This window comes from Lepisma saccharinum, chromosome 13 (assembly GCF_977018435.1).
Source record: "Lepisma saccharinum chromosome 13, izLepSacc3.1, whole genome shotgun sequence".
NCBI classification, from domain to species: domain Eukaryota; kingdom Metazoa; phylum Arthropoda; class Insecta; order Zygentoma; family Lepismatidae; genus Lepisma; species Lepisma saccharinum.
In genome coordinates this window covers 12,070,185-12,084,467 of record NC_139241.1, presented here as the reverse complement: position 1 = coordinate 12,084,467, position 14,283 = coordinate 12,070,185, and the positions used below count along the sequence as shown (strand labels likewise).

Sequence of the window (14,283 nt, the reverse complement as noted above, 5' to 3'; positions counted from 1 at the left end):
GAAAATATAATTGTTCATCCAAGCAGACAAGCAAGAAGAAAGTAACCGTTTCGTTCCTTTGGCAATGAAACATGAATTCATAATCAATCAATTCCAAATTGTGAAATATCCTGTTGCCACTCAGACTGCTGAGAATTCGTAGAATCAGGTGTCGATACGATTAATGTTGCCAAACTAGATGGTCTAAAAAGACGAAATCTAACCTGATAGTTTTGGTTGTTGAATGTAACGTGCGTGGCCTCCGGCATGGTCTAGTGGCTAGGATACCTGGCTCTCACCCAGGAGGCCCGGGTTCGATTCCCGGTGCCGGAAAGATGCAGTTTTTATCCTTTGTCACTTGGAGGATACTTACCTAACGTAAATAGATAGCCGCACATCTTGAATTTGAATGAGGACATAACGTCTCGTATCCTTTAACTTGCAAAAATTAATATTTTTCATATTAACCCAGGAATAACTTCACGGGTGAAAGTGTTCCTAATGCGTCCATAGTTCCTATTGCAATGCACGGGCGTCGGGAAGGGGTAGCAAAGGGGGGCCGTGGCACTCATGTCCATATATTGTGTTAACATTCCACGAAAAAATTTAAATCACTACTGATCATTCTCACCGTTAATCGACGATCTGATAGCACAAGAGACTTCACTCTTTCCACATTGACATCCGTTTTTGAGGTTGAATTTCGTCCCGCACGAGGTTCTTCTTTCACTTGTTCTCGGCCTTCTAAAAAGGACTTGTGCCATCTCAACACTTGTGCGCTAGATAGTGCATGTTCTCCATAAGACCTTTGGAACTTTTCATAAGTCACAGTAGCGGATTCGCCAAGCTTAACACAAAATTTGATGGCACAACTTTGGTCAAACCTTTGCCAGTCTATTTTCGTATTTCACCTCACAAACACAACTTCACGTCAGACGCTCTCAACAATCGTGTAGCAACTGCAGCAAGTTGAAACTTGCAAGCGTTCACCTACCTGCCGTGTGAAGGTGGGGGCACCAGCGTTGCCGGTTCGTGCACAGTGTTGCCAGTCTCATTACTTTCCTAACAGACCACGTATCTCATCTAATCGTTACACTCCAACATGAGAACAGTTTACGTATTAAAATGTTTCTTGAAGATTAAAAAAAATCCCTCTTGCTAATTCATTTTATGTCAATCATATTTACGAACACGTGTTTCACAGCAAATGTCCATCTTTGTCTACGAATCAAAGCAATGCTGTCACTTCGATTCTCAAGACACATGATCAACTATAACTTAACACTAACGAGAAATGTATTGTTTTTTGACATGGAATTACAGAAGAGGCTTTCGAGATTTTTGGGATAGTCTGGATATCGTTAGTAATTCTGGAATTTCGAACGTAATTAACTGGCAAATAACAGTTAAATGTTTAGGAATATTTAAAACAACCTTGGCGGATTTTGTTTTCGTTGCTTTTCATATTTCCCTTACTTCGTATCCAATTTCGAAAAGCTTCAATTCGTGCTGAAAGGACAAAAAATTATGCTGGACTCTGTGGCTGAGTGCTTATCACATCGCGCTGCCACTTCGAATCCCTCTCGGGCATGTTTGTTTGTGGGTGTCCATTCATCAATTTCATTATTTCATCACTCATCCCCATCTTCGCAAATTAGCCAAGAGGCTCAAGACACGAAGTAAAAGAAAATAAATGAATCAATCAGGGAACCAAAAATTATGTATTTAGTGTTTGGTGCAAGACGAATTAGCGGCAACATTGATTCTTATGTAGGTTCGCATGAAGGATTTTTGCACATATCCTGTAAGGAGATCATTTTGCAAGTGAGAAACTGTGGGTTCCATGGTGTAACGGTTAGCACTCTGGACTCTGAATCCAGCGATCCGAGTTCAAATCTCGGTGGGACCTTTACGTGTGATATTTTGGATACTTTCTCTATTTTGGCAACTGCAGTGGTGTTTATATTTAGGAACATATACATTGCAGATGCCAGACGACGAATTTGAATTGACGATCGCCAAATTTTTTGAAGGAAAAATTATTGAGTACCAGCTTGGGTTAAATCAAAAACAACATCCACGTTTTCCGTAGAATGGATCAACATGTTTAGAATTATTCCAGATTTACGCTACGAAGCTACGGAAATGATTGTTCTACACGCTTAGTTTTGACTCGTGTGTGAGAAGTGGCACTTGTTTTGTTTGAGTCTAAAATCTGGAAAGGAATTCAAGGAGACTGGTTGTCTGGAAGAACGAAATATTTCCTAATTATCTCCGGCATGGTCTAGTGGCTAGGATACCTGGCTTTCACCCAGGAGGCCCGGGTTCGATTCCCGGTGTCGGAAAGATTCTTTTAAATCGTCCACAGCGAAAGAAAGATGGGAGTGACTTGAACAACCAATATCTATGTGCATGAACTCACCTTCTTCGTACCGGGGTAACACGCATGATGACGTTGTCAAATCACTAGCAACCTGTAGGTTTTGATCAATTTATGGTTGATGGGAAGGAGTACTCTAACAAGATTTACGACTTAATGTGTACCTTGGAGCTGCGTAAAATCTACAATATAGTTTATTAGATCCTACAGTATTCCTCGCAACTTTATCAGATATAAGCAGGTAACTCAACTAGGTGTATTTGATGTCCATCTCGTGTTTGCTGATATTAAGTGCTCATCTAATCGTTACACTCCAACATGTGAACAGTTTACGTATTAAAATGTTTCTTGAAGATTAAATAAATTCCCCCTTGGAAATTCTTTTTATGTCAATCATATTTACGAACACGTGTTTCACAGCAAATGAAGGGTTGTTGGTCCATCTTTGTCTACGAAACAAAGCAATGCTGTCACTTCGATTCTCAAGACACATGATCAACTATAACTTAACACTAACTAGAAATGTATTGTTTTTAGACATGGAATTACAGAAGAGGCTTTCGAGATTTTAGGATAGTCTGGATATCGTTAGTAATTCTGGAATTTCTAACGTAATTAACTGGCAAATAACAGTTAAATGTTTAGGAATATTTAAAACAACCTTGGCGGATTTTGTTTTCTTTCCTTTTCATATTTCCCTTACTTCGTACCCAATTTCGAAAAGCTTAAATTCGTGCTGATTAAGAACGACATAAATCAATTGATTGCTTCACTTTGAGCGACAGTGCATTTCAAACTTAAAATGTTCTTAACTCTCGTGAGTTTATATTTACAGTAGTTTCTTTGTCAGTGAATCCAGTGACATGAGATGAAATAACGCTGGCGTAACTTGGAAAATGTGATAACCGTAATTTGACTGACGATTGATATTTACGAATTTGTAATGAACGTATACGAAACACAATTCAATTTCCGCATGTTTTCAACTTGTATAGGAAAATATAATTGTTCATCCAAGCTGACAAGCAAGAAGAAAGTAACCGTTTCGTTCCTTTGGCAATGAAACATGAATTCATAATCAATCAATTCCAAATTGTGAAATATCCTGTTGCCACTCAGACTGCTGAGAATTCGTAGAATCAGGTGTCGATACGATTAATGTTGCCAAACTAGATGGTCTAAAAAGACGAAATCTAACCTGATAGTTTTGGTTGTTGAATGTAACGTGCGTGGCCTCCGGCATGGTCTAGTGGCTAGGATACCTGGCTCTCACCCAGGAGGCCCGGGTTCGATTCCCGGTGCCGGAAAGATGCAGTTTTTATCCTTTGTCACTTGGAGGATACTTACCTAACGTAAATAGATAGCCGCACATCTTGAATTTGAATGAGGACATAACGTCTCGTATCCTTTAACTCTCACAAAAATTAATATTTTTCATATTAACCCAGGAATAACTTCACGGGTGAAAGTGTTCCTAATTCGTCCATAGTTCCTATTGCAATGCATGGGCGTCGGGAAGGGGTAGCAAAGGGGGGCCGTGGAACTCATGTCCATATCTTGTGTTAACATTCCACGTTCAAATTTAAATCACTACTGATCATTCTCACCGTTAATCGACGATCTGACAGCACAAGAGACTTCACTCTTTCCACATTGACATCCGTTTTTGAGGTTGAATGTCTTCCCGCACGAGGTTCTTCTTTCACTTGTTCTCGGCCTTCTAAAAAGGACTTGTGCCATCTCAACACTTGTGCGCTAGATAGTGCATGTTCTCCATAAGCCCTTTGGAACTTTTCATAAGTCACAGTAGCGGATTCGCCAAGCTTAACACAAAATTTGATGGCACAACTTTGGTCAAAACTTTGCCAGTCTATTTTCGTAATTCACCTCACAAACACAACTTCACGTCAGACGCTCTCAACAATCGTGTAGCAACTGCAGCAAGTTGAAACTTGCAAGCGTTCACCTACCTGCCGTGTGAAGGTGGGGGCACCAGCGTTGCCGGTTCGTGCACAGTGTTGCCAGTCTCATTACTTTCCTAACAGACCACGTATCTCATCTAATCGTTACACTCCAACATGTGAAAAGTTTACGTATTAAAATGTTTCTTGAAGATTAAAAAAATTCCCTCTTGGTAATTCATTTTATGTCAATCATATTTACGAACACGTGTTTCACAGCAAATGTCCATCTTTGTCTACGAATCAAAGCAATGCTGTCACTTCGATTCTCAAGACACATGATCAACTATAACTTAACACTAACGAGAAATGTATTGTTTTTTGACATGGAATTACAGAAGAGGCTTTCGAGATTTTTGGGATAGTCTGGATATCGTTAGTAATTCTGGAATTTCGAACGTAATTAACTGGCAAATAACAGTTAAATGTTTAGGAATATTTAAAACAACCTTGGCGGATTTTGTTTTCGTTGCTTTTCATATTTCCCTTACTTCGTATCCAATTTCGAAAAGCTTCAATTCGTGCTGAAAGGACAAAAAATTATGCTGGACTCTGTGGCTGAGTGCTTATCACATCGCGCTGCCACTTCGAATCCCTCTCGGGCATGTTTGTTTGTGGGTGTCCATTCATCAATTTCATTATTTCATCACTCATCCCCATCTTCGCAAATTAGCCAAGAGGCTCAAGACACGAAGTAAAAGAAAATAAATGAATCAATCAGGGAACCAAAAATTATGTATTTAGTGTTTGGTGCAAGACGAATTAGCGGCAACATTGATTCTTATGTAGGTTCGCATGAAGGATTTTTGCACATATCCTGTAAGGAGATCATTTTGCAAGTGAGAAACTGTGGGTTCCATGGTGTAACGGTTAGCATTCTGGACTCTGAATCCAGCGATCCGAGTTCAAATCTCGGTGGGACCTTTACGTGTGATATTTTGGATACTTTCTCTATTTTGGCAACTGCAGTGGTGTTTATATTTAGGAACATATACATTGCAGATGCCAGACGACGAATTTGAATTGACGATCGCCAAATTTTTTGAAGGAAAAATTATTGAGTACCAGCTTGGGTTAAATCAAAAACAACATCCACGTTTTCCGTAGAATGGATCAACATGTTTAGAATTATTCCAGATTTACGCTACGAAGCTACGGAAATGATTGTTCTACACGCTTAGTTTTGACTCGTGTGTGAGAAGTGGCACTTGTTTTGTTTGAGTCTAAATTCTGGAAAGGAATTCAAGGAGACTGGTTGTCTGGAAGAACGAAATATTTCCTAATTATCTCCGGCATGGTCTAGTGGCTAGGATACCTGGCTTTCACCCAGGAGGCCCGGGTTCGATTCCCGGTGTCGGAAAGATTCTTTTAAATCGTCCACAGCGAAAGAAAGATGGGAATGACTTGAACAACCAATATCTATGTGCATGAACTAACCTTCTTCGTACCGGGGTAACACGCATGATGACGTTGTCAAATCACTAGCAACCTGTAGGTTTTGATCAATTTATGGTTGATGGGAAGGAGTACTCTAAAAAAGATTTACGACTTAATGTGTACCTTGGAGCTGCGTAAAATCTACAATATAGTTTATTAGATCCTACAGTATTCCTCGCAACTTTATCAGATATAAGCAGGTAACTCAACTAGGTGTATTTGATGTCCATCTCGTGTTTGCTGATATTAAGTGCTCATCTAATCGTTACACTCCAACATGTGAACAGTTTACGTATTAAAATGTTTCTTGAAGATTAAATAAATTCCCCCTTGGAAATTCTTTTTATGTCAATCATATTTACGAACACGTGTTTCACAGCAAATGAAGGGTTGTTGGTCCATCTTTGTCTACGAAACAAAGCAATGCTGTCACTTCGATTCTCAAGACACATGATCAACTATAACTTAACACTAACTAGAAATGTATTGTTTTTAGACATGGAATTACAGAAGAGGCTTTCGAGATTTTAGGATAGTCTGGATATCGTTAGTAATTCTGGAATTTCTAACGTAATTAACTGGCAAATAACAGTTAAATGTTTAGGAATATTTAAAACAACCTTGGCGGATTTTGTTTTCTTTCCTTTTCATATTTCCCTTACTTCGTACCCAATTTCGAAAAGCTTAAATTCGTGCTGATTAAGAACGACATAAATCAATTGATTGCTTCACTTTGAGCGACAGTGCATTTCAAACTTAAAATGTTCTTAACTCTCGTGAGTTTATATTTACAGTAGTTTCTTTGTCAGTGAATCCAGTGACATGAGATGAAATAACACTGGCGTAACTTGGAAAATGTGATAACCGTAATTTGACTGACGATTGATATTTACGAATTTGTAATGAACGTATACGAAACACAATTCAATTTCCGCATGTTTTCAACTTGTATAGGAAAATATAATTGTTCATCCAAGCTGACAAGCAAGAAGAAAGTAACCGTTTCGTTTCTTTGGCAATGAAACATGAATTCATAATCAATCAATTCCAAATTGTGAAATATCCTGTTGCCACTCAGACTGCTGAGAATTCGTAGAATCAGGTGTCGATACGATTAATGTTGCCAAACTAGATGGTCTAAAAAGACGAAATCTAACCTGATAGTTTTGGTTGTTGAATGTAACGTGCGTGGCCTCCGGCATGGTCTAGTGGCTAGGATACCTGGCTCTCACCCAGGAGGCCCGGGTTCGATTCCCGGTGCCGGAAAGATGCAGTTTTTATCCTTTGTCACTTGGAGGATACTTACCTAACGTAAATAGATAGCCGCACATCTTGAATTTGAATGAGGACATAACGTCTCGTATCCTTTAACTTGCAAAAATTAATATTTTTCATATTAACCCAGGAATAACTTCACGGGTGAAAGTGTTCCTAATGCGTCCATAGTTCCTATTGCAATGCATGGGCGTCGGGAAGGGGTAGCAAAGGGGGGCCGTGGCACTCATGTCCATATCTTGTGTTAACATTCCACGTTCAAATTTAAATCACTACTGATCATTCTCACCGTTAATCGACGATCTGACAGCACAAGAGACTTCACTCTTTCCACATTGACATCCGTTTTTGAGGTTGAATGTCTTCCCGCACGAGGTTCTTCTTTCACTTGTTCTCGGCCTTCTAAAAAGGACTTGTGCCATCTCAACACTTGTGCGCTAGATAGTGCATGTTCTCCATAAGCCCTTTGGAACTTTTCATAAGTCACAGTAGCGGATTCGCCAAGCTTAACACAAAATTTGATGGCACAACTTTGGTCAAACCTTTGCCAGTCTATTTTCGTAATTCACCTCACAAACACAACTTCACGTCAGACGCTCTCAACAATCGTGTAGCAACTGCAGCAAGTTGAAACTTGCAAGCGTTCACCTACCTGCCGTGTGAAGGTGGGGGCACCAGCGTTGCCGGTTCGTGCACAGTGTTGCCAGTCTCATTACTTTCCTAACAGACCACGTATCTCATCTAATCGTTACACTCCAACATGTGAACAGTTTACGTATTAAAATGTTTCTTGAAGATTAAAAAAATTCCCTCTTGGTAATTCATTTTATGTCAATCATATTTACGAACACGTGTTTCACAGCAAATGTCCATCTTTGTCTACGAATCAAAGCAATGCTGTCACTTCGATTCTCAAGACACATGATCAACTATAACTTAACACTAACGAGAAATGTATTGTTTTTTGACATGGAATTACAGAAGAGGCTTTCGAGATTTTTGGGATAGTCTGGATATCGTTAGTAATTCTGGAATTTCGAACGTAATTAACTGGCAAATAACAGTTAAATGTTTAGGAATATTTAAAACAACCTTGGCGGATTTTGTTTTCGTTGCTTTTCATATTTCCCTTACTTCGTATCCAATTTCGAAAAGCTTCAATTCGTGCTGAAAGGACAAAAAATTATGCTGGACTCTGTGGCTGAGTGCTTATCACATCGCGCTGCCACTTCGAATCCCTCTCGGGCATGTTTGTTTGTGGGTGTCCATTCATCAATTTCATTATTTCATCACTCATCCCCATCTTCGCAAATTAGCCAAGAGGCTCAAGACACGAAGTAAAAGAAAATAAATGAATCAATCAGGGAACCAAAAATTATGTATTTAGTGTTTGGTGCAAGACGAATTAGCGGCAACATTGATTCTTATGTAGGTTCGCATGAAGGATTTTTGCACATATCCTGTAAGGAGATCATTTTGCAAGTGAGAAACTGTGGGTTCCATGGTGTAACTGTTAGCATTCTGGACTCTGAATCCAGCGATCCGAGTTCAAATCTCGGTGGGACCTTTACGTGTGATATTTTGGATACTTTCTCTATTTTGGCAACTGCAGTGGTGTTTATATTTAGGAACATATACATTGCAGATGCCAGACGACGAATTTGAATTGACGATCGCCAAATTTTTTGAAGGAAAAATTATTGAGTACCAGCTTGGGTTAAATCAAAAACAACATCCACGTTTTCCGTAGAATGGATCAACATGTTTAGAATTATTCCAGATTTACGCTACGAAGCTACGGAAATGATTGTTTTACACGCTTAGTTTTGACTCGTGTGTGAGAAGTGGCACTTGTTTTGTTTGAGTCTAAAATCTGGAAAGGAATTCAAGGAGACTGGTTGTCTGGAAGAACGAAATATTTCCTAATTATCTCCGGCATGGTCTAGTGGCTAGGATACCTGGCTTTCACCCAGGAGGCCCGGGTTCGATTCCCGGTGTCGGAAAGATTCTTTTAAATCGTCCACAGCGAAAGAAAGATGGGAGTGACTTGAACAACCAATATCTATGTGCATGAACTCACCTTCTTCGTACCGGGGTAAAACGCATGATGACGTTGTCAAATCACTAGCAACCTGTAGGTTTTGATCAATTTATGGTTGATGGGAAGGAGTACTCTAACAAGATTTACGACTTAATGTGTACCTTGGAGCTGCGTAAAATCTACAATATAGTTTATTAGATCCTACAGTATTCCTCGCAACTTTATCAGATATAAGCAGGTAACTCAACTAGGTGTATTTGATGTCCATCTCGTGTTTGCTGATATTAAGTGCTCATCTAATCGTTACACTCCAACATGTGAACAGTTTACGTATTAAAATGTTTCTTGAAGATTAAATAAATTCCCCCTTGGAAATTCTTTTTATGTCAATCATATTTACGAACACGTGTTTCACAGCAAATGAAGGGTTGTTGGTCCATCTTTGTCTACGAAACAAAGCAATGCTGTCACTTCGATTCTCAAGACACATGATCAACTATAACTTAACACTAACTAGAAATGTATTGTTTTTAGACATGGAATTACAGAAGAGGCTTTCGAGATTTTAGGATAGTCTGGATATCGTTAGTAATTCAGGAATTTCTAACGTAATTAACTGGCAAATAACAGTTAAATGTTTAGGAATATTTAAAACAACCTTGGCGGATTTTGTTTTCTTTCCTTTTCATATTTCCCTTACTTCGTACCCAATTTCGAAAAGCTTAAATTCGTGCTGATTAAGAACGACATAAATCAATTGATTGCTTCACTTTGAGCGACAGTGCATTTCAAACTTAAAATGTTCTTAACTCTCGTGAGTTTATATTTACAGTAGTTTCTTTGTCAGTGAATCCAGTGACATGAGATGAAATAACACTGGCGTAACTTGGAAAATGTGATAACCGTAATTTGACTGACGATTGATATTTACGAATTTGTAATGAACGTATACGAAACACAATTCAATTTCCGCATGTTTTCAACTTGTATAGGAAAATATAATTGTTCATCCAAGCTGACAAGCAAGAAGAAAGTAACCGTTTCGTTCCTTTGGCAATGAAACATGAATTCATAATCAATCAATTCCAAATTGTGAAATATCCTGTTGCCACTCAGACTGCTGAGAATTCGTAGAATCAGGTGTCGATACGATTAATGTTGCCAAACTAGATGGTCTAAAAAGACGAAATCTAACCTGATAGTTTTGGTTGTTGAATGTAACGTGCGTGGCCTCCGGCATGGTCTAGTGGCTAGGATACCTGGCTCTCACCCAGGAGGCCCGGGTTCGATTCCCGGTGCCGGAAAGATGCAGTTTTTATCCTTTGTCACTTGGAGGATACTTACCTAACGTAAATAGATAGCCGCACATCTTGAATTTGAATGAGGACATAACGTCTCGTATCCTTTAACTTGCAAAAATTAATATTTTTCATATTAACCCAGGAATAACTTCACGGGTGAAAGTGTTCCTAATGCGTCCATAGTTCCTATTGCAATGCACGGGCGTCGGGAAGGGGTAGCAAAGGGGGGCCGTGGCACTCATGTCCATATCTTGTGTTAACATTCCACGTTCAAATTTAAATCACTACTGATCATTCTCACCGTTAATCGACGATCTGACAGCACAAGAGACTTCACTCTTTCCACATTGACATCCGTTTTTGAGGTTGAATGTCTTCCCGCACGAGGTTCTTCTTTCACTTGTTCTCGGCCTTCTAAAAAGGACTTGTGCCATCTCAACACTTGTGCGCTAGATAGTGCATGTTCTCCATAAGCCCTTTGGAACTTTTCATAAGTCACAGTAGCGGATTCGCCAAGCTTAACACAAAATTTGATGGCACAACTTTGGTCAAACCTTTGCCAGTCTATTTTCGTAATTCACCTCACAAACACAACTTCACGTCAGACGCTCTCAACAATCGTGTAGCAACTGCAGCAAGTTGAAACTTGCAAGCGTTCACCTACCTGCCGTGTGAAGGTGGGGGCACCAGCGTTGCCGGTTCGTGCACAGTGTTGCCAGTCTCATTACTTTCCTAACAGACCACGTATCTCATCTAATCGTTACACTCCAACATGTGAACAGTTTACGTATTAAAATGTTTCTTGAAGATTAAAAAAATTCCCTCTTGGTAATTCATTTTATGTCAATCATATTTACGAACACGTGTTTCACAGCAAATGTCCATCTTTGTCTACGAATCAAAGCAATGCTGTCACTTCGATTCTCAAGACACATGATCAACTATAACTTAACACTAACGAGAAATGTATTGTTTTTTGACATGGAATTACAGAAGACGCTTTCGAGATTTTTGGGATAGTCTGGATATCGTTAGTAATTCTGGAATTTCGAACGTAATTAACTGGCAAATAACAGTTAAATGTTTAGGAATATTTAAAACAACCTTGGCGGATTTTGTTTTCGTTGCTTTTCATATTTCCCTTACTTCGTATCCAATTTCGAAAAGCTTCAATTCGTGCTGAAAGGACAAAAAATTATGCTGGACTCTGTGGCTGAGTGCTTATCACATCGCGCTGCCACTTCGAATCCCTCTCGGGCATGTTTGTTTGTGGGTGTCCATTCATCAATTTCATTATTTCATCACTCATCCCCATCTTCGCAAATTAGCCAAGAGGCTCAAGACACGAAGTAAAAGAAAATAAATGAATCAATCAGGGAACCAAAAATTATGTATTTAGTGTTTGGTGCAAGACGAATTAGCGGCAACATTGATTCTTATGTAGGTTCGCATGAAGGATTTTTGCACATATCCTGTAAGGAGATCATTTTGCAAGTGAGAAACTGTGGGTTCCATGGTGTAACTGTTAGCATTCTGGACTCTGAATCCAGCGATCCGAGTTCAAATCTCGGTGGGACCTTTACGTGTGATATTTTGGATACTTTCTCTATTTTGGCAACTGCAGTGGTGTTTATATTTAGGAACATATACATTGCAGATGCCAGACGACGAATTTGAATTGACGATCGCCAAATTTTTTGAAGGAAAAATTATTGAGTACCAGCTTGGGTTAAATCAAAAACAACATCCACGTTTTCCGTAGAATGGATCAACATGTTTAGAATTATTCCAGATTTACGCTACGAAGCTACGGAAATGATTGTTCTACACGCTTAGTTTTGACTCGTGTGTGAGAAGTGGCACTTGTTTTGTTTGAGTCTAAATTCTGGAAAGGAATTCAAGGAGACTGGTTGTCTGGAAGAACGAAATATTTCCTAATTATCTCCGGCATGGTCTAGTGGCTAGGATACCTGGCTTTCACCCAGGAGGCCCGGGTTCGATTCCCGGTGTCGGAAAGATTCTTTTAAATCGTCCACAGCGAAAGAAAGATGGGAATGACTTGAACAACCAATATCTATGTGCATGAACTAACCTTCTTCGTACCGGGGTAACACGCATGATGACGTTGTCAAATCACTAGCAACCTGTAGGTTTTGATCAATTTATGGTTGATGGGAAGGAGTACTCTAACAAGATTTACGACTTAATGTGTACCTTGGAGCTGCGTAAAATCTACAATATAGTTTATTAGATCCTACAGTATTCCTCGCAACTTTATCAGATATAAGCAGGTAACTCAACTAGGTGTATTTGATGTCCATCTCGTGTTTGCTGATATTAAGTGCTCATCTAATCGTTACACTCCAACATGTGAACAGTTTACGTATTAAAATGTTTCTTGAAGATTAAATAAATTCCCCCTTGGAAATTCTTTTTATGTCAATCATATTTACGAACACGTGTTTCACAGCAAATGAAGGGTTGTTGGTCCATCTTTGTCTACGAAACAAAGCAATGCTGTCACTTCGATTCTCAAGACACATGATCAACTATAACTTAACACTAACTAGAAATGTATTGTTTTTAGACATGGAATTACAGAAGAGGCTTTCGAGATTTTAGGATAGTCTGGATATCGTTAGTAATTCTGGAATTTCTAACGTAATTAACTGGCAAATAACAGTTAAATGTTTAGGAATATTTAAAACAACCTTGGCGGATTTTGTTTTCTTTCCTTTTCATATTTCCCTTACTTCGTACCCAATTTCGAAAAGCTTAAATTCGTGCTGATTAAGAACGACATAAATCAATTGATTGCTTCACTTTGAGCGACAGTGCATTTCAAACTTAAAATGTTCTTAACTCTCGTGAGTTTATATTTACAGTAGTTTCTTTGTCAGTGAATCCAGTGACATGAGATGAAATAACGCTGGCGTAACTTGGAAAATGTGATAACCGTAATTTGACTGACGATTGATATTTACGAATTTGTAATGAACGTATACGAAACACAATTCAATTTCCGCATGTTTTCAACTTGTATAGGAAAATATAATTGTTCATCCAAGCTGACAAGCAAGAAGAAAGTAACCGTTTCGTTCCTTTGGCAATGAAACATGAATTCATAATCAATCAATTCCAAATTGTGAAATATCCTGTTGCCACTCAGACTGCTGAGAATTCGTAGAATCAGGTGTCGATACGATTAATGTTGCCAAACTAGATGGTCTAAAAAGACGAAATCTAACCTGATAGTTTTGGTTGTTGAATGTAACGTGCGTGGCCTCCGGCATGGTCTAGTGGCTAGGATACCTGGCTCTCACCCAGGAGGCCCGGGTTCGATTCCCGGTGCCGGAAAGATGCAGTTTTTATCCTTTGTCACTTGGAGGATACTTACCTAACGTAAATAGATAGCCGCACATCTTGAATTTGAATGAGGACATAACGTCTCGTATCCTTTAACTCTCACAAAAATTAATATTTTTCATATTAACCAGGAATAACTTCACGGGTGAAAGTGTTCCTAATGCGTCCATAGTTCCTATTGCAATGCACGGGCGTCGGGAAGGGGTAGCAAAGGGGGGCCGTGGCACTCATGTCCATATCTTGTGTTAACATTCCACGTTCAAATTTAAATCACTACTGATCATTGTCACCGTTAATCGACGATCTGACAGCACAAGAGACTTCACTCTTTCCACATTGACATCCGTTTTTGAGGTTGAATGTCTTCCCGCACGAGGTTCTTCTTTCACTTGTTCTCGGCCTTCTAAAAAGGACTTGTGCCATCTCAACACTTGTGCGCTAGATAGTGCATGTTCTCCATAAGCCCTTTGGAACTTTTCATAAGTCACAGTAGCGGATTCGCCAAGCTTAACACAAAATTTGATGGCACAACTTTGGTCAAAC

General features: G+C 39.2%; 13 non-coding genes across 13 annotated transcripts; all 13 read left to right on the top strand.

Annotated features, from left to right (window-relative positions):
• The first annotated feature begins 240 nt into the window (after nt 1–240).
• On the top strand, nt 241–312 carry TRNAE-CUC (transfer RNA glutamic acid (anticodon CUC)). Its single transcript has one exon. It is a non-coding gene; the product is annotated as a tRNA-Glu (tRNA).
• A 1,504-nt stretch (nt 313–1,816) lies between these two features.
• TRNAQ-CUG (transfer RNA glutamine (anticodon CUG)) lies at nt 1,817–1,888 on the top strand. Its single transcript has one exon. It is a non-coding gene; the product is annotated as a tRNA-Gln (tRNA).
• A 364-nt stretch (nt 1,889–2,252) lies between these two features.
• Nucleotides 2,253–2,324, top strand: TRNAE-UUC (transfer RNA glutamic acid (anticodon UUC)). The gene has a single exon. It is a non-coding gene; the product is annotated as a tRNA-Glu (tRNA).
• Nucleotides 2,325–3,594: 1,270 nt separating this feature from the next.
• On the top strand, nt 3,595–3,666 carry TRNAE-CUC (transfer RNA glutamic acid (anticodon CUC)). Its single transcript has one exon. It is a non-coding gene; the product is annotated as a tRNA-Glu (tRNA).
• Nucleotides 3,667–5,172: 1,506 nt separating this feature from the next.
• On the top strand, nt 5,173–5,244 carry TRNAQ-CUG (transfer RNA glutamine (anticodon CUG)). Its single transcript has one exon. It is a non-coding gene; the product is annotated as a tRNA-Gln (tRNA).
• Nucleotides 5,245–5,608: 364 nt separating this feature from the next.
• On the top strand, nt 5,609–5,680 carry TRNAE-UUC (transfer RNA glutamic acid (anticodon UUC)). The gene has a single exon. It is a non-coding gene; the product is annotated as a tRNA-Glu (tRNA).
• Nucleotides 5,681–6,951: 1,271 nt separating this feature from the next.
• TRNAE-CUC (transfer RNA glutamic acid (anticodon CUC)) lies at nt 6,952–7,023 on the top strand. The gene has a single exon. It is a non-coding gene; the product is annotated as a tRNA-Glu (tRNA).
• A 1,504-nt stretch (nt 7,024–8,527) lies between these two features.
• Nucleotides 8,528–8,599, top strand: TRNAQ-CUG (transfer RNA glutamine (anticodon CUG)). Its single transcript has one exon. It is a non-coding gene; the product is annotated as a tRNA-Gln (tRNA).
• A 364-nt stretch (nt 8,600–8,963) lies between these two features.
• TRNAE-UUC (transfer RNA glutamic acid (anticodon UUC)) lies at nt 8,964–9,035 on the top strand. The gene has a single exon. It is a non-coding gene; the product is annotated as a tRNA-Glu (tRNA).
• A 1,270-nt stretch (nt 9,036–10,305) lies between these two features.
• On the top strand, nt 10,306–10,377 carry TRNAE-CUC (transfer RNA glutamic acid (anticodon CUC)). Its single transcript has one exon. It is a non-coding gene; the product is annotated as a tRNA-Glu (tRNA).
• Nucleotides 10,378–11,881: 1,504 nt separating this feature from the next.
• Nucleotides 11,882–11,953, top strand: TRNAQ-CUG (transfer RNA glutamine (anticodon CUG)). The gene has a single exon. It is a non-coding gene; the product is annotated as a tRNA-Gln (tRNA).
• A 364-nt stretch (nt 11,954–12,317) lies between these two features.
• Nucleotides 12,318–12,389, top strand: TRNAE-UUC (transfer RNA glutamic acid (anticodon UUC)). Its single transcript has one exon. It is a non-coding gene; the product is annotated as a tRNA-Glu (tRNA).
• A 1,270-nt stretch (nt 12,390–13,659) lies between these two features.
• TRNAE-CUC (transfer RNA glutamic acid (anticodon CUC)) lies at nt 13,660–13,731 on the top strand. Its single transcript has one exon. It is a non-coding gene; the product is annotated as a tRNA-Glu (tRNA).
• Nucleotides 13,732–14,283: the final 552 nt, after the last annotated feature.